General features: G+C 45.5%; 2 long non-coding RNA genes and 1 pseudogene across 3 annotated transcripts; 2 read left to right on the top strand and 1 right to left on the bottom strand.

Annotated features, from left to right (window-relative positions):
• The first annotated feature begins 9,852 nt into the window (after positions 1 to 9,852).
• Positions 9,853 to 14,015, top strand: LOC146756922 (uncharacterized). Its single transcript, XR_014937199.1, has 3 exons — positions 9,853 to 9,980; positions 12,899 to 12,985; positions 13,506 to 14,015. It is a non-coding gene; the product is annotated as an uncharacterized LOC146756922 (long non-coding RNA).
• A 64-nt stretch (positions 14,016 to 14,079) lies between these two features.
• On the top strand, positions 14,080 to 15,215 carry LOC146756921 (uncharacterized). Its single transcript, XR_014937198.1, has 2 exons — positions 14,080 to 14,763; positions 14,839 to 15,215. It is a non-coding gene; the product is annotated as an uncharacterized LOC146756921 (long non-coding RNA).
• Positions 15,216 to 17,917: 2,702 nt separating this feature from the next.
• On the bottom strand, positions 17,918 to 21,758 carry LOC146756920 (uncharacterized; annotated as a pseudogene). The gene is made up of 3 exons (XR_014937194.1): positions 21,494 to 21,758; positions 20,785 to 20,895; positions 17,918 to 20,679 (listed from the first exon to the last, which is right to left on the bottom strand). The product of XR_014937194.1 is annotated as an uncharacterized LOC146756920 (transcript).
• Between the last annotated feature and the right edge of the window lie 3,233 nt (positions 21,759 to 24,991).

The following is a 24,991-nucleotide window of genomic DNA, read 5'->3' as shown; positions in this document are numbered from 1 at the left end:
AGTGATACAGAAGGAATGGGAAAGGGGAGTTTTATTGGAGGTCTGAGTGGTGAAGGAAGTTGAGGACATACAACAAGGACAGCCTGTGCCAACTGGGGGATCTTTTGATTGACTGGAAGCACGCCTAAAGGGGACGGCTACCCAGGAAAGAGATGCAGAAATACTGTTAGAAAATGGTATGGCCATCCAACCATCCAGCAGGAGGTGCAGAAAAGCACCTGGTTCATGGAAGAACACCGTGAATGCAGCCCCCAACACTCAAACACAGCAAGCCTGCTGGAGCACCACCTCCACAGATCCGTGAGGGAACACCTGGTGGCAAATGGATTAAATCCTCTGGCAGATGTCCGTACATCCTCTCAGGAGTGGAAGTAGCCCTGGGCTTGCTGAAATCAAGCAAGCCCTCAGAAAAGGGTTGGGAAAAGTACTCTGTAAAGGTGACTGATGTAGTTCTCAAAACCACCTACTGCTGATGTTACCTAAAAGTGGTGATGGCTCACATTCCTCAGGTAAGGAAGTGCAAAACGGCGAGGAGTCAACTGGATGGTTCACACTTCTCAAATAAATAGGATGGCTTACTTAAACACAACAATAAATCAACAAAACATCCAACCACATGGAGATTATTTTTCCATCTCCTGAGAAGAGAGAGTATCTGACAGCACTGCAGCCAAACCAGCCTGTGACGGTCACAGCCACCACCAGCCGATGCTGTGCTGGGAATTTTAACTGAACCGTGAAGGCAACTTATCGAATAGCAGCAGTGCTAAACAGAACAATTAAGGCAATAAACAACCACGTGGTTACAACAGCCTTGTTAAGCAGTTGTTAGAGCACTCCAGGACACCTGCATGATATCAATAAATTCATTCCTCCCTCCCTCTTCAGCCGAGCACGCAGACTGTGCTCACTGCCAGGGGACGCTCTCAGCAGCGCGTGCCCTTTGCAGAAGGCACCTGGGCTGTGCTTTACTGACCTGCTGCTGCTCGGCCGTGTTCTCAACGCGTGCTCCAGTCAGCCCACAGGCTGCCAGCTTCTCATCGTCTGTTCCAGAGCCCAGTGCCGGAGCTGCTGCAGATGCTGAACGTGCTCAGGGCCCGCAGCTGTGCGCTCAAGGCATCTGCAGCTGCCGGGACAGCCTGAACAAAAGCCTTGCCAGGGCTTTGCACAACCCCAGCTGAGCCATCAGGCAAGCGCTCAGCAAACAAAAGGTAACGCCATTTCAAGGGTCGCCAGAGGCACGTGTTGCCCGCAGGGTCCCCGAAGAGAAGCTGGGGGCTGCCGGGGAGGAGGAGCAGGGCGAGTGCAAATTTCCACTTGGAGGCTTCACATTAAGACACTCCAAAGGAGGCATCGGGGGGTTTAAAGCTTCCGTCAATCCACGCGTGCACAGCTGCAGAGCGAGGCCGTCTCGTGTCTCCCGTGGCCCAGAGGAAGAACTGCAGCCCCAGCTGCGCTGTGTTACAGAGATCCAACCGGGCAGCAGAGCACGCTGACCTCCTCTGCTCCCTTCCTCACTGTCCCAGCTCCCAGCCCGTTCCCGTGCCCCTCGGAGCCAAGCCCGGGCTGCATGAACTGCCGCCCTGGTTGCAGCCCGTCTGGGCCAGCAAACCTGCTGCGCTGAGCGGGAGCTGGAGCCGGGACCAGGGTCCCGCCTGGGGTACGGCAGTGCGGGTTCCGCCCCGTCCGGGGCCGCTCCCCGCTCCTCTCCCGGTGCTGCTGGCAGGGGGCAGGAAGCGTGCGCTCCTCTGCACGAGCCACGAAGGGCACCTACCTTGGGTGCGGAGCAGGCTGCTCCCAGCTCTGGTGCAGGTAGCCGGGCTCCTCGGAGTCGCGTAGAGCAGAGGACGCCGAGTGCCCTCAGCCCGGAGCTGGCCGCAGGACGGCCTTGGTGCACCTCCTGCCACCGCGGTGCTGCCCGGATGGCTTCCAGCCAGGCTCTCGCCTCTTCCGCACAGGCTCAGGAAGGCAGGAATTCCCACAACGATCACACCCAGAGCTCGTTTTCATGGCACATCTGCCCCCGGGGGATGGCGATGGGAAGGGGTGCGGGGGAGGAGGGAGGGAGGAATGGGGGCTGTGTTTTGTTACGCTAATGAAGCATCGCTTTCTGCCGGCTCTCTTTGCTTCCTTCGGTGGGGACATTCGCACACCCTTGTCATCAGGCATCCCTCCCTTGCTGTCCTGGCGTTCCTGTTACTGCTCTCCCCCACGAGTATGTCCCAGCAAGAGGCAATCTCCAGTACAGCACCAGAGGACATTGTGTGTTGAACAGAACTCTTGCAATGGAACCGAGCTGTGGGTAGGAGCTTTACCCAGAAGCTGCTGTAAGAATACGACTTTCCCCAGGTCCTTGTCTAAGGGTCCTAATAAGTCTTCTGTGCAGCGATACCTTGCGGTTCTGTGTGGGTTTGTGGTCCGTATGGCTGGCCATACCTACCGTTGAGTTGCACTGGGCAATGTACCTGGGGGTCACCTCACTGGAAGGAAAGCAGTGTGCAAACTGCAATGGGAAATTGCATTTAGGAAAGCAGGATATTGAGGTTCGTTTTCTGGTGGATATGGGTGCTTCTTACTACCCATAGATGGTTTTGTAACAGTAGTAGATGCTACTGCCCAACGGGAAAAGTTTTCCTTTTTTGGATTAATTAAACATAAGCTAAGAAAACAAGCAGGAATACAGAAATTCTTGTACCTGCCAGGTTACTCTGGCAAGAAATTGAATAAAACTGGAGCTAAGAGTGCAACGATATTGGCTGATTTAAAACTGTAACTCTGGCTTTAACACAAACTGGGCAAAACAATGTTGTACCCCCAGGAGTTACAGCAGTCTCAAATATGATACACTTAGTGGTGTGGGCATCAGGGCCAAAAATGAAGCCCTAAGTAGAAGTTAAAAGCAAGAGCTTGCCTAGTCAGGGTAAAGCGGTGCCCTTTGAGGGTATGGGACTGTAGGAGGATAAAAGAAATAATAGGTAACTTTTTGGAGTTTGGATTCCAATTTTGATAGCAAGTGCTGTACTTTGGTACAAGACTTGAGGGCAAGTACTAGAATAGTTGAATGGATACACTCAGTGGTGGCAAATCCGTGCACTTTATTAACCAAGTTAAGGAACGAAAAGATGGAGTTTACCTTCTGGATTTGAGGGATGTCTCTTCTGCCTGGTTTGGCCAAAGGAAGCCTAAGGTTATTTGTCTTTGAATAGGAAAGCCCTGATATGGGGAGAAGAGTCTCAGTTAACCTGGACAGTGTTACCCAGGGTTGTGAGAACAGCTTAATGATGGTCAACTCATGAGCCTGAGATCTGGGATCCTCCATCCTAGGGTGGAACTTTACTGCAGCACGTGGCTGCCACAGCAACAAAAGGACTGTGTACAATAGACTGAGAGTTTGCTGAGTTTCTTGGTTTACAGAAAGCACAAATAACTCAACAGGAAGTGACATATTTGGGAAATGAGATTACAGCTGGACTTTGAACCTTAAGAACTGCCAGGAAAAAAGTCATCTGCCAAACCCCTGAGCTGCAAATTGCCAAGGAAGTGAGTAAGGGATGGCCAGGGTGCCTGAGGGCGGTGGCTGCACTGGTACTTGTGGGAATACAAGAAAAGCTGTTCAGAGCAGCAGCTGTGGAGCAAGATAAACAGCATGAGAACCAAGGACACCTCTGCAAGGAGAAGAAGGGTCTCACAGCTCTGATTGGATACGTGCCTGCATGGACAGTTGAAAAGGGTTCTGTAGAATGCTTTGTTGACATGTAAAGGTGGTTGGGAAAGTTGTAAGGGCGGACGGGAAAGTTAGAAAATAACAACTTGTGAAGGTCTATAAGGGATGTGAGAACTTGTAATAAACGATTTGGATCGTTCACATCTGAGTCCGTGCCTCAAACGCTGCAAATGTGGTGCTGATAGGTTGATGGTTGGACTTGTTCTTAGAGGTATTTCCAACCGTAATGATTTTTTTATTCTATGAGGGTTAAGGACTCCAGGACAGTATCAGTGAATACTTCATTCATGGCTTGAAAGCTGAAGCTTGAAGCTGCTGAGGTTGAATGAGGAAGAGTATGTCCTTTGATGTGGTTGAAAACTGATCTTGAACAGACTTTCTCAACAGGATACTCTTTGGTTGGGACAAATACAGAGGAGTGTATTTGTGATTTTTCTTGCACAGGGTCAGTGATCACTGTCTGCACAACAGTTTTAGGAAACAAGAAAAGAGAAACAAAAAAAACTGCACGGGACCTAAGTAAAATGAATTCTTAATGACTGACTGTGCTAGTGAAACATATTGAGTAGCTTGAAGCTTAAGACAAAGGAGTTAATTGCTTTGTTGTATGTGACTATATGAAGGGTTGCTGTAAAGAAGAATTGTAAACTTGTTATATGGCAAACAGGCTATGAACTAGTGGTTGTATCAGTCAGGAAGATTCGTGTTAGTTACTGCCTTTGAGTAGTAAAGCTTGTAGAGCTTGGGAAGAATAGGTTGGAAAAGCTACAGAATTTTCATCAGTAACAGCTTAGACATATATTGGGGTTAGTCTAGTTATGGATTTTATTGCTGTAAGACATGAGGGATGGGCAAAATGACTTGTTCCTAGTCCCTCCCAGTGCTGTTATTCTGTGCTGCTTGTGTGTTTTCAGAAATCTATGTATTACTTACTATTGTGCCTTTGTTCTTTAGTTGTCATTAGTTGTGGCAAGGGTGACAGCCCTTTCTTCACTCTGTTTCCTTACTGTAGAATTAGGAAATTTACAAAGAGGAAAAACGTGAATAGTCAGGAATATTTTGGAAAGTGTTTCCACTGTTAAACACTTCAGAATTTCTCAGAAATTCTGCTTCCCAGCTGTAAAGAAAAGGCTTGTGCATAATTTCAAAGGGTTGAGAATACTTAATCCTGAAATTGTTTATTGGTTTTTTACTCTGTTTTGGCCTTGTACTTTGTCTCCAGTAGTATGTAGTTGGCACTCAGAAGTAATTTGATTCAGCTTGTCCTTCTGCACTGTTTGCTTTCTGTTCCGTTGTGCTGCTTTGCCTGTGGAGTCCTCTAGTCTGAGATCTGTTTTCTCACCTTGCCTGAATTCTGCCTCAACTGAATAGACATAGATTCAAAACCTGTGTTGCATTATTTTCTGGTTTCAGAAGTGTCCAGTCTTTTACTAGACAGACTTTCCTGGTTTTGAGTAACTTGCAAAACTGATAGTATTCCTGCCTGCTTCCCAAGAGTCTCTGTTTTTCAGACAAGGTTATGTTAACAAATCCATGAAACCCCAATAGAAATTCTGGGCTCTTTGCTGTGTGTCTACTTGCATCTTCTGCTTTCTGCCCTTGTCTTTGTGATGTCTTCGTTTTGCACATCCTCTTTATTTGTCTTACTTGAGTAAATGAATCCATCTGTCACAATCTTCTCACCTGGATGTCTGAAAGTTCTCTTCCCGGCAGGGGAATTATTTCACTGTTTACCTCTTAACTTTTGTCCTTCCATTTCCTTCTCTGTTACTTTGGTTTTATTTGCTGCAACGCTTCCTCCTCTTTATTTTCAGGAGTACTTCTAATCTCTTAACATGAACTGTGTGTTCCTGTACTTCAGGTTCTCTTCAAAGATTTTTTCCATATCTCTTCTTTGATTTTGATTAACGTTAACTGTTGAGATTTTTCTGGATGTATTCCCAAGACTCAGTCTGAGGTTTAAAATCCATCCAGTAGTACTACTGAATTCAAGTCTGCAATTCAGAATTGCATCGTTTGTAGAGCAGGGCCTTTTTAGAATTGAATTCAGTGGGATGAATCACAGAAGACTCAGGGCAGCAGGGTCTGTTTTAGTTGGATAAGGCTTTTGGTTAACTCTTCTCATTCCTGTAGATATGGATTTATCTTGTTTCATCTACACGCAAAACTTTGTAGTGTAATCAGTTACATAAAAATACATTCTCTTCCCTTCCTGTGTTTCTAGTTCTGTCTTAGTAATTTTCTTGAAATGTGTTAGCACAGTCCTGCTTCATGTAGTTCCTGTCCTTGTTTTTCTGTTCCTCCTGCTTTCCCTAGTCCTGTTCTGATAACCTCAGAAGTACTCTCTGTTCTTCTTAATTTCTTCATGCCTAAATAGAATTGTCTCCTCAACACCAAATCTGAAATGTTTTTGTGTTATCTTAGCAGCCCACAAGTAAATACCAGGTTAGTTTTTATGAGAATTTCCTTTTCAGTGTCAGAATCTGAGCTTGGTTTACCAGAAGAGCTCAGGAAAACTAATGTTTATTAAAAATCAGTGTATTCTGTAACTCCACCACGTTCGGCATAGTGCAGTTTAGGTTCAATGGAATACAGTATTCTCCTGAAGCTTTGAGATGTTTGTCTTTTTGATTAATGGAAATGGTGGAAAGCATTGTACTTGAATTGCAGGTGTTGTGCTTCTTCCAAGGATTATGAAAATCAGCTGTATTGTCTGGTGCCTTGGGAAAAATACAGCAGGAATTGAAAAGTCCTGCCAGGTTTCATGCTTTTGTTTTGCATGTGGTAGTATTGAGCTATTAAGAAAGACTTCAAATGTTGTGCGGTACAGCTCGTATTTCCTATCTGCTTAAAGGGAGAAGCAAAGTCTTTGATACTGCTACAGCTGTTGGATGTGAAGCTTTAATTAAAAAGTTCTTTGCTTTGTTTGGTAGCAATAGCTAAATATCCTGTTGAAGGAAATGTAACTTTTTTTAATCAGGGGTGATTAAATTCTTATGATCATGTTAGCAGATGTTTTGGGACAGATCTTAAACGAAAGTTTTAACAGTCATATCTGTTTCCATTGCTTACATGTCCATTACCAGTAGTTGTGGGTCTGTTTAACATGTTTTTCTTTGCTCCGTGTAATTATTATTTTTTCAACAAAATAACAGTACTTTGTGCTTTTACTGTGCATTCTGCTATTATCTTATTGTAAAACATGGGACCCCATTGTAATATATCTATGAGGGCTGCTCTGAAAGTAATGCCTCCTATTTTATTATGTCAGCCCATGACATGAGAGGCAGATGTTAGTGGGATGGCAGTAGAGGTTGAACCTCCCCGCCAGTATTCCATTACATTTTATTACTGTGCAATGAAAGCTTTGCTTCTATCATAAGCATGTATCCTTCTCAGTGTCTAGCTTCAGCAGTAGAGGTTTTCACAGAGCTCTGAGAGCAGAGCTACACTTTATAACCGGTGAGTCTGCCCCATGGGTTGGAAGTGATAAGCTTGGCTTTTGTTTGTAACTTTGAGACAGCTGCTCAAGAGTGGGGTTATTCTCATGTGTGCATTAACAGATAGCTTATTACCTGCTGGTGAAGATTAGTTAAGCATCCATAAATGTTGACGGTTTTTGTCATCACCAGGCATAATGTTAGGATTTAAATGCATTCCCAAAGTGGAAAATGCTCATGAAGATTTCTGTTTGATTGTTTTCAGAGTTGTGGGTTATACTGCTTTCTTTTAATGGGCTTGCTATGACAAATATAAAGCCTGTTCTTTTCAGCCTTTAGTTTACTAGCTATTAACAACAGAATATTTACAGTGAAAAAGATCTAAGGGGATAAACACATTATATTTTAGCACCTCAACATTTGCAAAAAATAAATGGACAAAACCACCTCCCTTCCCACTACAGCACTTATCTGGCAGAACTGGTTGGATTGCTTCTGTTCTCTTAGCTCTTGGGGCTGTTGTTTTGCCACTCATAGAACTGCTTCCCATGAGTTTATGTTGTGTTTGCACTGGAGGGGTTGAGAAGCAGCTGAAACTGTCAGCTTCATTCTTGTCCTGCATCCCACTGAATGTGAGCTGTGTATGAACTCAATAAGCAAATACGATTTTTGGTATTGCATTAAGTATATTCCTGTGCTGTGCTCTGGTGGTATGTAGCTGTTCAGGCTTTGACATTATTAATGGAAGCATGCCTGACTTCAGCATGTGCAAGGCTTAATCATGAGCATCTAACCCATCTTTTAACAATGAGGCAGAGTTCAAGTAGATTTTCAGGTGATCAGTTGTGCCAGACAAAACTGAATTCCTTCTTTGATAGAACGACCAATTCCTTTTTTCCTCCAGACAAAGAGAAGAGATGTAGTCCCATATGTCATACTTCACTTGTGCTCTTGAGGCTGTGCCAGACAGTAAACAGCTAATTCATGTAAAAGAGATGATCGTTGCGAGAGTTGGTGTTTGCTGAAGGAAACAACTGCTTGTGGTTCTTTTTTTTATTTAGGGCAACCACCTCAAAAGCCATAAGCAACAACAAAAATTCCTGCAGGAGTGATTGGAACGAGAAATGTTGGCAATAAGGGGATTTTCCAAGGGCTCAAATTGAGGGCTAGTCTTGCACTGTTTGCAGTAATGACCTTGGCACCAAAAACTCGTTGGGATTTTCTTATGAGAATTTGTGGTGTGTTGTCAGTAGGTGACAACTGAGGAAACGCATGTGCAGCAGAACACATGCGTTTGGGACATGGTACAGATACAGAAAAACCAGTAAGACTGGGCATGTCAAGGCCAATAACAACCCTCCTGGGAGACAGTAGAAATCCTTACTGTTGCAGCATGAGTAACTGGAGAGAAGTGAACATGAGAGTGGAAGATGTATAGGGAAGGATATTCTGTGGAGAATAAGCTGCAATTAAGGCATTGTACAATGTTCTTCCAGCTGGAATATTACTTGCAGTTCTGGCTACTGTATTCAAGAAACATTGATTGAAGCTGCTTGGAATTCAATGAAGGGAATATTATGGGAATAAAGAGCCTGTTATGGAAGGACAGTAGAGAAATTTTTCAGTCTGTGGGTAAGATCTAATGGCTGGATAAAATAAATGTAAATGAATGGAAAAGCTCTTGCCTCTTAAGGTGGGATCCTGGAAGAGCCTCTGTGGTCATTTGTCCAGTGTGTTTTCCCCCAACTCTTTCTGTACAGGGAGTGATATTGTTTAAACCTACCTTTATAAATGAATCAGTTGGGTATCTTACATGAGTTATTGCCTTTGTTTATAAACAGTATTGGACAGTATTGATTTATGTAATTGGAAATGAAAAATCATCGTTATGAAGATTTTGTTTGGGACCTGAGCAAGGTCAGTTGAGCTCCCAACACGCTGTGGAAGAAAACTTGTTTTTATTCTTGTGAATTATTTTTTTAATCTCTAATGTCGTTCTGGGAACACTGTTACATCCCTAAAAGGCAGCAGCATATTTAAATTATCCCAGTAATGAATAATAATATACAGTAAGGAATAATAATAGTTTCATTATAAGTGTTAAAATTTTCACTGATAGTTTAAAAAAAGGAAATGCTATTTATCAGATGTCAAAAACAGGATAATTTACCAAATGCAGAAATTTAGGATTTAGTGAAATTAATTCAGGTGTAAGAATATTGGTGGCCTGTATTTGACTCCTGCATAGTTTGCAAGATTCTTGCACATAAAACCTAGTTTTGTGGTATTTTTGCTTCTAATTCTACCCTCTTGTTAGCAATTTGTGGGTCAGGCTGGGTCACATCACACTTCATTTCAGTTTTCAGTTCCTTCTTACTTCATCTACTTTTATTCCTCCATCATACAGGTAGTTAGGGCAGTCGATATATGAATCATTGTGGAGATGACTGTTCCTGTAACATTTGAAAGAAAAAATTGTTTTTTGATCAAGCATTCCCAGTAAAAGATAAATAATTCTATGTGAACCAAAAAACTCTGAGTAACTAGTGAAATAAGTTGACCTTTTTCTTTCCAGTTTTGCAGGTAGGAAGACAAACCTGATGAGCTGAATGAGTTTTCTGTTTAGCTGCTGTGTCTGAAATAAAACTAGTTCATAGACTGCATGCAATTTCAGTTATTCATTGGTGGGGTATTTCTTGTTTTGCTTGTAGTTGCCTTGTGGTCACCGGTGTGAAGAGATTTGCCATTCAGGTGATTGTCCTCTGAACTGCAGCCAGAAGGTTAAACTCAAGTGTCCTTGTAAGCGACTGAAAAAGGTAAGTTTTGAAGTTGCAGTTCTGAGAGTGACACATTTTCTTTGTATGTTCCTAGGCTTGTGTACATGGATTGTCTCTGGTCAAGACTGGAATAGAATCAGTTACTTGAGCAGAGCAGCAACAGCAGCTGAAAGTCTGGGTGGAACAATCAAAATATTCACTAAGGAAAATAAAATTCATTGTAGAAAATGTTAGCTCCCAGATTTGCAATACCTTTCTCTTCAAGCACACTTCAATTTTTGTAGTTCCATTAGGAAAATAATCAGATGATCTGGAGTGATTTAAGAAGTCAAAGCACATTTTCCTCATTAGGAACTGAGAAGTTTATAATTACATAAATTGGAACAGTCACAGATGTTTTGAATTCCTAATTGATGGTTGTCTGAGGCCCTTAAAGCAAACAGAGGCATCAGCATCCTTAGCTTTCAGCAGAGATAAAGGACAAAGCTTATAGCTATCAAGTATGATGAGGGGAAAACCAGAGGCTGCTGTGACCTCTTGACAAGTGTTAACTTAATGAAAAATTCACTATCTGGCTTGAACAAAGCATGCTTAAATTATTTTCAAGACCCGGTTAACTTCTGAGCTTTCCACACAGATGCAGTTTCCCCAGAGTTCTTAGCTTCTCCAAGAAATGTCTTCAGAAATCTCAGATCTTGCAGGGCGCATGTTCAAGAGAAAGGATGGTAATGCCCAGAGTACGTGCTTCAAATTGAGCAGTCTCTGCTTATAAATAACTAGCTTTTCTTTATTTGTAAGTTGAAATGTTGACTTCTGCTGAGGATAAATTATTTTGTTGTGACTAAGTGCTCTTACTAATTTCAGTTTTTCTTACTCTACTGTGTTCAGTAAAATCAATAATATCATTGGTTGCGTGTATACTTCCGCTTCTTGTTCCTTAAGATATAGGTTTACAGTTGGACTTGATGATCTTTGAGGTCTTGTTTCTTATGCCAGACTTAATTGAATAAGGAAGATGGGTATTTCCATGATAGCTCTGTTACATCTAGTTGTTGCTGTCCCTAATTTTCATACTGTTTTTGGAAAACTGAAATGTGTTATCATCTTCTGCTGAGTTCTGATGCTGTATAGCTATTTCAGACCAGTTCAGATTTTATTGTCCCAGAGTGCCGGGATGTCTTCAGTGATTATGTGGATGTCCAACTGAAATGTGGTAGCAAGAAGCAATGAAATTAATGTTTAGGATGCTCACTTTTCACTTTTACAGTGGCCTGAAATGGAACATTCCAGATCTGCTATTCTGAAAGTTTTATGGTCCTTAAATATGATGACGGTTACTTTTTTTCCCCCCCTCAATCTTGTAAATTTGATTTTAATAAGGTGGAAAGGTTGTTATGAGTTAATTATATAATTAATAAAAATTAATTCTTATATGATGACAGCCCACTTATTTAAATAGCCATGAAGTGGTCCTTCTGATTCCTAGTGAAATGGTGTCTCCCTTCAGAAAGAGAAGAAAACACTATCCCCACCTTAAATATCATCTCACTGTTTTCCAGGTCAAGCCCCAAATCCATGCTCTCTTTTGTACAGAGAGCTACAGTGTAGAGGGTAAATGATGGTAGAACAAATAAGCCACTGATAATTGGACTGTGTATTAGTTGCAGCTAATCTGACTGCAGAAATATGACTCGTTTCTGTAGTGTGAAAGATGATGTCCTTTAACGTTTGCTTTATGCATCTGCCCTTGCCTGAGATCGTAATTAGGATATCTTTGATTCCAGAAGGTCCTTATGCATATTTGCTTGGAGCTGCATACTTACAGCAGATAGTGTACTTCTTTCTTAGCTTGGATTGGATAGTGTACCTGTATATTTAGTCTTTTGTGCCTGCAGCCTGCGATCTTGAAGATAAGGAGAAACAGAATTGAGTACCTAATATTTGCAGTTGAATTCTCCTCTACCAGTCTTCGGTCTGTGTATACTACTGGTGAAGTTGGGGGTTGACAGGACACGTATTCCAAGCTGCTCTGTAAATATGCCTCATCTGAACCATCACAATTAATATCAAATGTAGGAGCTCATAATTTGAGTGCAAAACAGGAGGATTTTTTCTTCCTTTTCTGGTGTTGAAGTTAACTGTTGCATCATGAGGCTATGCATGTAAACATGCAAGGTCGTATAAACCACTTGAATTTGTAACCCACAACTTGTAGTGGACCATATTCTTAACCATCTAGGCAGGTGGTTTATCTTAGCGTGCTGGAATTGCTCTGAAGAAGTTAGTTTTTGGATTTTGCTGTATGCTATGAAAATTGTTCTGCATATTGTCAGAAAGCATGAAAACCAGAATAGCTTCTGGCTATGTTACTGTGCTTTCCTGACAAAATTCTTCATAGGCTAGTAGTATAGATTATAAGATTATAACTTTCTCTCTGTGCTGGTATTCTGTTTTGGTTTTGTTGGTGGTTTTTTTTGGGGTTTTTTTTCTGTTGTTGTTTGTTTGTTTGTTTTGGCCTTCAATGTAAGGGGGAGGAAGGAGAAGGAAGTAGGGGAGATCTTCCCATGACCAGACCTTGCCCTGTAGTTTCAGCCAGTTTAGAGAATTGATACGAAGTTTCAGAAGAGTTACTTATTAGTTACTTTGCATGGTATCTTTTGTAACAGAGTTCACAAGGTTATATTGCTTTGTCTTAAATAAACAAGTGAAAAAAAAGACAAGAAAAATTAAACTGGACCACTTGATTTATTCTTGATTCAGTTTAGCTTATCAGAAAGAAGGAAAATAGAAAAGGATGCTTGAATACAGTTACAGTTTCAAATAATATTTATTTATTAGCTTCATTCTGTAAATATACCGAATAAAATTGTTTTACAATTTTCCCAACAAAATGAACGTTATAATTAAATTTTTATATAGGGAAATGAATTACAAACAATTCAATTTATACTTAACAGGAAGTACAGTGCAGCAAGATACAAGAAGGCCAAGTTTCCCTGGAGTGTGATGCGTTATGCAAGGAAATGAAACGGAAGGCGTCTGAGGTGGTGTATCCATTTTAGTTATGTTGTCTTCATTACCTTGAGAAAAGTTGGAAAAAACAGGCAGATCGTTATTTTTTCAAGACAGTAATAGCAAGAAATGCAGTGTAACTCAGCGTACAGTTTAATGGCACATTTAATTTTTGGACTATTGAATCTGGCTTATTGCTGAGAATTGCACTACTTGTAGATAGTGTCAACTCACTTGATGAAACACTATGTTAAGGTAATGCTCTATTACCTCTTTATTTTTATATAATATATAAATGAAATAGAGATGAAAAGATAGAAAGAGAATTGTAAAAAGCTTTGTTTGGAAATGCTTGTGGCTTCTGTTACAAGACTGGAGGGAGGGGAAACACATCAGGAAAGGGCTTTCCCTTTCAAAGGACTTTTAAAGAGACTGTTACAGCACATAAAAATTAGGATATTTATCTTCACTTAGGGGAAATGTTCAGCAAAACACAGAATGAAGAAAACCCAGTTCAAACAAATACAACCATAAATGTAAACTCATTTCTAGGCTCTCAGGATGGGAACATGACAGAATCACTGCAAAAATTGGAAGCTGGCTCCAGAACAAGACTTGCAGTCTTTTGTAACCAAGCACTGATTAACAGTGAGTGCCAAGGAAGGATATACATTACTTTGAAAACCAGGAATAATTTAACTATTCAGGTTGTCAGTACAGAGAGAGCCTAAGTGACCTCTTGAATTCCTTTCCAACTATTTCCCCCTTGAGATTCCAAGTTGTATTTGATACTGCGAGGTCAGGCACTGTGCCCTGACTCCCAGCTGACCAGCTGCACCAGTTTGTGTAGGTTGAAGACAGAGGAAATGGACACTGAGGTGCTCCAGGCAATGCTGACCCACAAGCACATGTCCAATCCCTGGGACATTTGTATTCTCTGTCCTTCCTGCTTGGCCTTCATCTCCCTCCATAGCCATTTAAAGCATTTTAAGAATGCAACTCATGTCTTAGAGGCAGTCCCTTATTAAAACAATACCTAGTTTTATTGTTCACACAGGTTTGTAAAGTCTGAGAAAAAAAAAAAAAAAAAAAGAAAAAGAAAAAGAAAAAAAAAAAAAAAAGAAGAAGAAAATAAAAAGAAATTAAGAAAAGGAGAACCAAGATGGGTATTAAAGGGAACATTAGCTCATCTTCTAACACCCTACTTAGTGCTGTTTGAGATCGCTAAATTCTGAATGGCTTTCTTAATGCCCCTAATAATCAAGATGTGCTAGACTCTCACACACCCACCACCACAGCTGACTGGCTCTGGCATAACTCCAGCTCTTTGATTAAAACCTGGCACTAGAAGAATCCACAGGTTAACCCCATCCACTTGCCTGGGGCTGGATCTTCCATCCCCTTCATGGAGTGAGAAGGTGGGAGGTCTGCAGCTGGAAGAAAGATGGATGTGGTGTGGCAGAACTTTGAAAAAGCACTTGATGGCTGCTTGGCAAACATTTTCTCCCTGGTGGTACTGGTAGCAGGTTCTTAGTGCTGTAGGTCTCAGGGTGTTTCACTGTGCAGATGACACTATTTCCTCTTCAGAGATGGGCAAAAGAGGGGGAAAAAATGTCCTGATGAAGGCAGACTCCACTGAAAGCTCACAGGTGCCAGCTCAGCAGTCTATTCATCAAGCTGCCCTGCCTTTAGCGTTATCACAGCAAAGATTGAAAAACAATTGCATGCAGCATCTCAGCCATCTGTAGTCCATTCCAGCCTCTGGGACATATACTGCCTTGGGAACAGCCCTTTTCACACTGACAAAGTGGTAAGTCCCGTACCATCTTCTATCCCTTTCCACGCTCAGCTGCTTGTACTCACTGTTTACTTGTTTCTCCTTCAGGAAGAGGCAGCTGGTAGCAAGAAACGCAGGAATCCTGCAACTCCTCCATCCCTCGCAGCCAGCTCTCAGGGATGCCCAGCACTGGGGGTCTGCTGGACAGCAAAGGAGGGTTCACAGCTCCTGGATGTGGCAGCAGGACACCGGGGTTCAGTTCTGATTCTGCTATATATCAGACACCTGGAGCTATCCTTAGCTCCACTGGCCATGAAATGAGAGACAAGCAGAACTAATCTCCCATACACACAAAGGAAACACTTTCATCCATTAATCTGGCCATACAACTAGGAGAATCTCAGGGCAGGCACTAATTGTAGTTTTTCCAGTTTTGTTTTTCATGCACCAACAATAAACAGCCTGATTGTTTCATTATCTGCAAACTTAATGCACTGCACAATTTCAAATCCTTGCCATTGCAGAGAGAGTACTCTCACCATCTCTCAGCACAGAGGATTTTTTTTGGCTAGAGCTTAAGTTAGATTGCTGTTGCATAATCAGTGTTTCATTAGGGCAAGCTGCCAGGTCAGGGAACATGTAAATCCCTATAATATCTGTCCTGGTAGAAATCCTACTGATCTAATCCAGAGAGATCCCAGCTCTACATCAGTGGCCCCTACCAGATGCAAGCACAGATAGACACATCACAGCCTCCTGCATTCTAGGGACTGTCATTGCTATGAGATTTTAATCAGATCCTCCTGGACCAGCTCCCTCCATTGCCACACCCAGGGCCAGGCTGATCAGGGGCTCATCCAAGATTCATTAATTCTGGTTCCCCACATTTTTATAATGAGCTTGTGGTGCCATCCATTCTTTTCTGCCTCCCTCTGCTGTGACCACAGGGATCACTTTGTCGGATGGGGAAAGCCAGCAACTCCAGCAGGAAGAGCAGCTGAGTGGGTTTTCCCTGTATTAAACTCCAGAGGGAAAGACACAAAATTAGTGACTTTTCCTAAACACACAGTCTGAACTGACAGTCTGTAGCACAATTTCTTTTGTCCTGGCTATGCTGTGCACAAGGAAGTCTGCTCTCCACTGGCTCTTGGTGCAAATCCCCTCCGACTGCAGGGGAGAAAGGTTATACTCACATAAGAGAAGGAGTTCATAAGTTGCTCTTCTTCATACAAACAGCACTCCTGAGCAAAGACATGCTTTCCTCATGGACACAGGGAGCTGCAGAGCAGAGCTGAAGCTGCAAGGAAGCAGCCAGATGCACATCCCACCAGCAGGCAATGGTACATGGTATTTCTCCTGCACCTACAGCCTGGATGCTGCAAGTCATTGGGTTTGTGCAACTGCAGGCTCAGCATGAGTCTGGCTCCAACAGCAGGTGGTCTGATGAATCTATTTGAGGCTGCTTTCATTCGTCAGGCCACTATGGTCACCTCCTGGCCCCTCTGCTTTCCCAACCTGTTTCCAAGTAGTTCCTCATGCACTATAAGGATACAAACCCTCAACGAATTTCCTTTATCTTCCTGCAGTGTATTTGTTAGACGCTGATTGGGTCCTTCTTTGCATTTATTTCTTTGCACCAGCTGCCATTCCCACCTGCATCATTGTGGATGCCTAGCAGCTCCAAATGACAATATGGATTTCCACCACCTCTTACACCTGTGCTCATAGCTGATCTTTTGCTGTTCAGTATTCAGCTTTAGGTCTGTCCAAGAGCTTTTGCACAGCCTTCAGTAAACAGAGGAGACTACACTGGTATTCAGTGACAGAAATCCATTAGTGCCAATATTTGTTAGCTTTAATAAAGCCATGATGAAAAAAGCAGTCACCTTTTACATGGCCTTTGGCTATGCCTAGGATACAAGAGAAAATCTGGCAGTGCCAGTCCTATGAGATACAGAGGGCCACTCAGGAGGTTTGTAGTCAATTGACTTCAAAGAACCTCAGAGTGCTCAGCAACCCACAAGAAGAGCTTTGTTTATAAAAGCAAAAAGACTCCAATCTTCAAAAAGGGCAAGAAGGAAGACCCGGGTAATTACAGGCAAGTCAGCCTCACCTCTGTCCCAGGGAAGGTGATGGAACAGCTTGTGCTGGATGCCATCTCCAGACAACTGGGTGATATGGAGGCTATCAGGAGTACTCAGCATGGGTTCACCAAGGGGAGGTCGTGCTCGACCAACCTGGTCGCCTTTTATGAAGATGTCACTAGCTGGGTGGACAGGGGGAGGGCGGTAGATGTAGTCTACCTTGATTTCAGTAAGGCTTTTGATACTGTCCCCCATGACATCCTTATAAAGCTGAGGAAGTATGGGATAGATGAGTGGACAGTGAAGTGGGTTGAGAATTGGCTGACTGGCAGAGTGCAGAGGGTTGTCATTGCCGGTGTGGTGTCTGGATGGAGGCGTGTAACTAGCAGTGTCCCCCTGGGGTCTGTACTGGGTCTGGTCTTGTTAAACATCATCAGCAACCTTGATGAGGGGATAGTGACCACCCTCAGCAAGTTTGCTGATGACACGAAGTTGGGAGGATTGGCTGACATGCCTGAAGGCTGTGCTGCCATTCAGCGAGACCTGGACAGGCTGGAGAGCTGGGCAGTAAGAAACCGGATGAGGTTTAGCAAAAGCAAGTGTAGAATCTTGCACCTAGGGAGGAATAATTATATGCACCGGTACAGGCTGGCAGAAGACCTGCTGGAGAGGAGCTCTGCTGAGAGGGACCTGGGCGTCCTGGTGGACGACAGATTGACCATGAGCCAGCAGTGTGCCCTTGTAGCCAAGAAGGCCAATGACATCCTGGGGTGCATTAAAAAGAGCGTGTCCAGCAGGTCGAAGGAGGTGATCCTCCCCCTCTACTCTGCCCTATTAATGCCTCATCTGGAATATTGTGTCCAGTTCTGGGCTCCCCAGTACAAAAAAGACAGGGATCTCTTGGAGAGAGTCCAGCGGAGGGCCACGAAGATGGTGAAGGGCCTGGAGCATCTCCCCTATTAAGAAAGGAAATGCCTTGTCCAGAAGCAAGCAGTGGGCTGGAGAGGGCACCAAAACCAAACCCTGCTTGCACCTTTCCCTCTCCTCATTCCACATGCTGACATTTATTTTAAGAGCAAAAACAAGACTACAGTGAAGAAAGCTCCAGAACAACTCAGCTACTTTATTCACCCCCTTCTCTTTCCACTACAGAAGATTCTCAGAAAACCTCCAAGAGCCACGTTACTGCTCTGCTGACCCTTCTCTGGGATGCATCAGTGCGCTCAGAAATGACTGAGAGCAACACATGCACACAGACACACAGCAGATCCCTACACAACCACTTCTCCACTAGGAAACAGCATCAAAAAGCAGCTGGTGGGAAGAGTAGAAGTGGAAAGCGGGCATGGTGAGAGAAGTGCTTTGGGCAGCAAGGAAAGGCCATCTGAAGCTCCTGGGTTAAGTCCCTTCTGCAGAGGGTGTCGGTGATGCCGTCTCCTTTGCAAACTCTTCCTGCATGGGGAGAAGCATTGGTCTCCCTCATCCCTGGGCTCTCCAGCATTTTGAGGGTCTCTCCTGCTGGGGGTTTTCCCATGAGAAATGAGGCACCAGCCCTGAGAGAAACTCTTCCTGCAGGAGATACAGTCCTAGTAGCTACCTGTCCTGTGGACTGCAATGTTTAATGAGGACTGAGCTTTGCATGAAGTTCTTCTGGGAGTGTGAGGAGCTCTCTGCTAGGCACAAAGCCCTTCTCACACTCAAGGCTTCCTGCCATTTCAGCTCACTGGTGCAGACATTCTGGTAACACAGCAGATGGGATTCTCTGAGGGAGAGAAAAGACAAGTTCCCAGGCATCTCCCTGCATGCAGGCCTGGCCAAAATGTTCTAAAATGTCCGACAGAAGCTATGGTCTCTCTCCTGTGTGCATATGCTGGTGCAGCTTCAATTCAGAACTCCCTTTGAAGCTCTTACCACACTCAGGACACTCACAGGGTCTCTTTTTCCTGATGGATGCTCTGATGCAGTGTCAGCTCAGAACGCCTTTTAAAGCTCATCCCACACTCAGGACACTTATAGGGTCGCTCTCCTGTGTGCATGCACTGGTGCATCTTCAAATCAGAACTGCTTATGAAGCTCTTCTCACACTCAGAGCACTTATATGGTCTCTCTCCTGTGTGGACACGCTGGTGCATCTTCAGTTCAGAGCTGCTTATGAAGCTCTTCCCACACTCAGAGCACATGCAGGGTCTCTCTCCTGTATGGATGCTCTGGTGGAGCTTCAAATTAGAACTGCTTATGAAGCTCTTCTCACACTCAGAGCACTTATATGGTCTCTCTCCTGTGTGGATGCGCTGGTGGAGCTTCAAATTAGAACTGCTTATGAAGCTCTTCTCACACTCAGAGCACTTATATGGTCTCTCTCCTGTGTGGACACGCTGGTGCATCTTCAATTCAGCACGCCTTTTGAAGCTCTTCCCACACTCAGGACATTTATATGGTCTCTCTCCTGTGTGGATGCGCTGGTGGCGCTTCAAATAAGAACTGCTTATGAAGCTCTTCTCACACTCAGAGCACTTATATGGTCTCTCTCCTGTGTGGACACGCTGGTGCACCTTCAGTTCAGAGCTGCTTTTGAAGCTCTTCCCACACTCAGGACACTTATAGGGTTTCTCTCCTGTGTGGATGCGCTGGTGGTGCTTCAAATCAGAACTGCTTATGAAGCTCTTCTCACACTCAGAGCACTTATATGGTCTCTCTCCTGTGTGGACACGCTGGTGCATCTTCAATTCAGCACGCCTTTTGAAGCTCTTCCCACACTCAGGACATTTATATGGTCTCTCTCCTGTGTGGATGCGCTGGTGGCGCTTCAAATAAGAACTGCTTATGAAGCTCTTCTCACACTCAGAGCACTTATATGGTCTCTCTCCTGTGTGGACACGCTGGTGCATCTTCAGTTTAGAGCTGCTTTTGAATTTCTTCCCACACTCAGAGCACTTATAGGGTTTCTCTCCTGTGTGGACACGCTGGTGGATGGTGAGGTGGGTTCTCCTTTTGAAGCTCTTCCCACACTCAGTGCACTTGCAGGGTCTCTCTCCTGTGTGAATGCGATGGTGGATGGTGAGGCTGGAACTGTTTTTGAAGCTCTTCCCACACTCAAGGCACTTATACAGTCGCTCTCCTGTGTGGACACGTTGGTGTATTTTGAGTGTAGAACTATCCTTAAAGCTCTTCCAACACACAAGGCACTTATACGGTCGCTCTCCTGTGTGGACACGTTGGTGTATTTTGAGTTTAGAACTATCCTTAAAGCTCTTCCCACACTCAAGGCACTTATACGGTCGCTCTCCTGTGTGGACACGTTGGTGTATTTTGAGTTTAGAACTACCTTTCAAGCTCTTCCCACGCTCAAGGCACTTGTACAGTCTCTCTCTTCTGTGGATACAATGGTGGGAAGTGAGGCTCCCACTGTCCGTAAAAGTCTTTCCACAGTCAGAGCACTCAGAGGCTCTCTCTCCTGTGTACATGCACTGCTGGCCAGTGGGGTGGAGTCTCCATTTCATGCTCTCTGCAGAATCACAGAACTCGTAATGCCTCTTTGCTGAGTGCGTGCACTGGTGGCTAGTGATGCTGGAATCCAGTTTAAAGCTTTTCTCACACTCAGTGCATGGATTCTGCTTTTTCATCTGGCACACATCCTTGCTCCTGGTTTCCTCAGGCTGCTTTGGACCTATGTTGGAGTCCACTGGGTTCCTCAGTGTCATTCCCAGACGCTTTCCCAGGGGCTTCTTGATGTGCTCACCCTGACCTTGCTGCAGGACTTCCTGGACATCCCTTCTGATTTCTTCCACAGAGATGTGATTCTGCTGCATTTCCGCTACACAATTTCTCTGCGGAACCTCCTTTGTATTTTTGATCCCATCAGCTGCTGGATGACAGAGGAAATGCAGCAATAGCACACGGTGCCCAAAATAAAACACAGGCAGAGAAGGCTCTTACAGCCCCAACATTCCCCTTCCCTCCACCACCTCACCTGGGCTGAGGTCTCCTGGCATGGCCTCAGGGCTACGCACATCTGGGATCCAGGGGTCTTCCCCTCGTTCAAGCAGGGAGATCAGCATGGGCTTGGGGGCTGGAAGTGGAGCTTCAGGGAGAGAAACAGGGAACAAGAGAGCATTTCCCTCATGCTGGCACAGTGCCTGTTCAACAGTTCCACTCTGTGCCCCTCCCCAAGGAGAAACCACCATTTAGGTCTAAATTACACTGTGCCTACAGCTTCCCTTGGAGCAAAGAATGTTTTGACATCTCTGAACATTGTGAAGGGATATTTTTTCTTTCAAATTAACTTTACAACAGCTTATTTGTTTTCTTACAGTCTACCAGAGGTCAAGGCATCAAAATGTTGATGGCAATTGCATGGAAAATCCTCAATTCCATAGCAGTAACCAGGGATTCATCTGTGAGCTGGAGCTGGTGGCACCAAGCAACACACAACACAAGGGCTGGTTTTCTCCCTCCTGGCTGATGCCTGCTTGCCAGCACTGACTCTGTGGCTTTGATCAGAGTGTCGTGCATACTAATCCCTTCTGAAACTCATGCTTTTCAGTATCTCCTTTCTTGCTGGCACTGTGGTGTGAGTCAATATGTAGCTGCATGGTGTTTATTCAAGTCCCAGCTTGCAGAGGCTCATTCTGCACAGCCAAAGGTGCCCTAACGAGGAGGAAAGGCAGACAAGCTCTCACCCAGCGAGGCCACACACTGGTATGTCTCCAACATCACGTCCCGGTAGAGCTCTCGTTGCACAGGGTCCAGCAGCGCCCACTCCTCCCTGCTGAAATACACGGCCACCTCCTCAAAGCTCACGGGCTCCTGCAAGCAAAGAGGCTCCTTGCTGGGAACAGCCAAGGCCCAGGCAAGCAGCTCGCACAGGACAGAACCTCACACCCCAGCTGCTTTTCTGTCCCCAGCACACACACGCTGGCTGAGGGCACCTCCCTCTACCCCTGCATTCACATCCCTGGACCCTTGGCCTCTCCTGCCTGCTTCCCCAACCCCTACCTCAACTGGATGTGCTGCGGCCATTTGCTGCTCTCCTGCAGGCTGGGATGATCACGGCTGGAAGGCAGAAGTTGAACTGGAGCCTGCAGAGAGAAGAGAAATGGCAGGGGAGCTGTGAGGGAATGCAGCAGTCCCAGTCCCAGCTCAGCCCTTCTGCAGGGCACTGCCCAGCCTTGCAGAGGAAGACAATGAGCTGCAGCACAGGAAACAGTCTGGCTCAAAGAGATGAACCGTCACAAAGCTGTCTCAGACTGGGAGGCTGAAACAACTGGTAGCTGACACTTAGTTCAACAGCTGAGACTGAGAGGGGACTTAAGACAAAGCACGGCAAGGAGGCAGTCATCTTACCCCAAAAGAGGGAACAGCCCAAGTGCCCCTCCAGCTCTGCTGCACAGCAGCGGGCTGCACCACAGGACCTGCCCTCGAGCAGGGCTGTTTCTGCAGCTCACACCTGCACAGAGATCCCTTGCAGCTTGACATCAAGACTCCTTCTCAATACAGATCTTCTGTAAGACACCCGTGGTTACTTTGGAGCTTTCATGTATTCTCTAAGGTTTTGTCTTAGAGGGACTGTGCACGTATGATTCCTTCCACACAAAGCCTTGACCAAGCTTGGGACTAGGAGAGGATCCAGCCACATCCTAGCTCCTTACCTCTGTGGTCTGAAGACATGAGAAAAAAAGGGGAACTACTCTGAGCCTCGTGACTCAATGGGAGGGCCTCCTGTAGGTGTGTGCGTAACCCTACCCTCCATGCAGTAAATAACCAAGTGTATCCAGCCACCTCCGATCCTGCTGTGTCACTGTTAAATCACTACAGCATATCCCTATTATATCAACAAATATAGTCCTGCTTCTCCCTTAGGAGTGTATGCTGTGTTTGGATCCACTTGTGACCAATGGGCAAAGTCTGCAGGATGGCAAGAAGGGAAACAAACCGATGACAAGAGACATGAAGCGCATCCCAAATTCTTCTGTGAGTGTTCTCCTGGCGACTGCTGTAGTTGAGCGGAAAGCAGAGGTCACTGGGGACAGTAATTGGATGCAAAATGGGAAAGGTGTTATCAGCATCGTGTCGGGTTTGGAAGTGACATATGAAGCAAAGGAGAACTGCACCGGTCCTCCCAGAATCAAAAGCGACTGATATTCCACAATATTTCTGCTGCACTACGTGGTGCAAGTTGTGCAGGTAATGCTTATTCACACAATAAACGAAGACCTCCCCGAGTCGCCTACAATCCATAGGCCACACATACTCCACCTGTAGGGTTTGGCTCCAAACAGATGCAAAACTGCACCCATAGCACTAATTAAAGGCACTGCCTCTACACAGTTAAGGCAAACAGAGGCAGCAGAATGACGGCTTATTGCCTGCCCTAGCTGCAGTTAAGGAAACTGAAGAGTGATACACGAGGAATGGGAAAGGGGAGTTCTATTGGAGGCCTGAGTGGTGAAGGAAGTTGAGGACATACAACAAGGACAGCCTGTGCCAACTGGGGGATCTTTTGATTGACTGCAAGCACGCCTAAAGGGGACGGCTACCCAGGAAAGAGATGCAGAAATACTGTTAGAAAATGGTATGGCCATCCAATCATCCAGCAGGAGGTGCAGAAAAGCACCTGGTTCATGGAAGAACACCGTGAATGCAGCCCCCAACACTCAAACACAGCAAGCCTGCTGGAGCACCACCTCCACAGATCCGTGAGGGAACACCTGGTGGCAAATGGATTAAATCCTCTGGCAGATGTCCGTACATCCTCTCAGGAGTAGAAGTAGCCCTGGGCTTGCTGAAATCAAGCAAGCCCTCAGAAAAGGGTTGGGAAAAGTACTCTGTAAAGGTGACTGATGTAGTTCTCAAAACCACCTACTGCTGATGTTACCTAAAAGTGGTGATGGCTCACACTCCTCGGGTAAGGAAGTGCAAAACGGCGAGGAGTCAACTGGATGGTTCACACTTCTCAAATAAATAGGATGGCTTACTTAAACACAACAATAAATCAACAAAACATCCAACCACATGGAGATTATTTTTCCATCTCCTGAGAAGAGAGAGTATCTGACAGCACTGCAGCCAAACCAGCCTGTGACAGTCACAGCCACCACCAGCCGATGCTGTGCTGGGAATTTTAACTGAACCGTGAAGGCAACTTATCGAATAGCAGCAGTGCTAAACAGAACAATTAAGGCAATAAACAACCACGTGGTTACAACAGCCTTGTTAAGCAGTTGTTAGAGCACTCCAGGACACCTGCATGATATCAATAAATTCATTCCTCCCTCCCTCTTCAGCTGAGCACGCAGACTGCGCTCACTGCCAGGGGACGCTCTCAGCAGCGCGTGCCCTTTGCAGAAGGCACCTGGGCTGTGCTTTACTGACCTGCTGCTGCTCGGCCGTGTTCTCAACGCGTGCTCCAGTCAGCCCACAGGCTGCCAGCTTCTCATCGTCTGTTCCAGAGCCCAGTGCCGGAGCTGCTGCAGATGCTGAACGTGCTCAGGGCCCGCAGCTGTGTGCTCAAGGCATCTGCAGCTGCCGGGACAGACTCAACAAAAGCCTTGCCAGGGCTTTGCACAACCCCAGCTGAGCCATCAGGCAAGCGCTCAGCAAACAAAAGGTAACGCCATTTCAAGGGTCGCCAGAGGCACGTGTTGCCCGCAGGGTCCCCGAAGAGAAGCTGGGGGCTGCCGGGGAGGAGGAGCAGGGCGAGTGCAAATTTCCACTTGGAGGCTTCACATTAAGACACTCCAAAGGAGGCATCGGGGGGTTTAAAGCTTCCATCAATCCACACGTGCACAGCTGCAGAGCGAGGCCGTCTCCTGTCTCCCGTGGCCCAGAGGAAGAACTGCAGCCCCAACTGCGCTGTGTTACAGAGATCCAACTGGGCAGCAGAGCACGCTGACCTCCTCTGCTCCCTTCCTCACTGTCCCAGCTCCCAGCCCGTTCCCGTGCCCCTCGGAGCCCAGCCCGGGCTGCATGAACTGCCGCCCTGGTTGCAGCCCGTCTGGGCCAGCAAACCTGCTGCGCTGAGCGGGAGCTGGAGCCGGGACCAGGGTCCCGCCTGGGGTACGGCAGTGCGGGTTCCGCCCCGTCCGGGGCCGCTCCCCGCTCCTCTCCCGGTGCTGCTGGCAGGGGGCAGGAAGCGTGCGCTCCTCTGCACGAGCCACGAAGGGCACCTACCTTGGGTG

The sequence above is a fragment of the Coturnix japonica genome, chromosome 25 (assembly GCF_054131305.1).
Source record: "Coturnix japonica strain WE chromosome 25, WE-NBRP24, whole genome shotgun sequence".
NCBI lineage: Eukaryota > Metazoa > Chordata > Aves > Galliformes > Phasianidae > Coturnix > Coturnix japonica.
The sequence above is the reverse complement of the archived record's forward strand: the minus strand, read 5'-3'. Positions and strand labels throughout refer to the sequence as shown.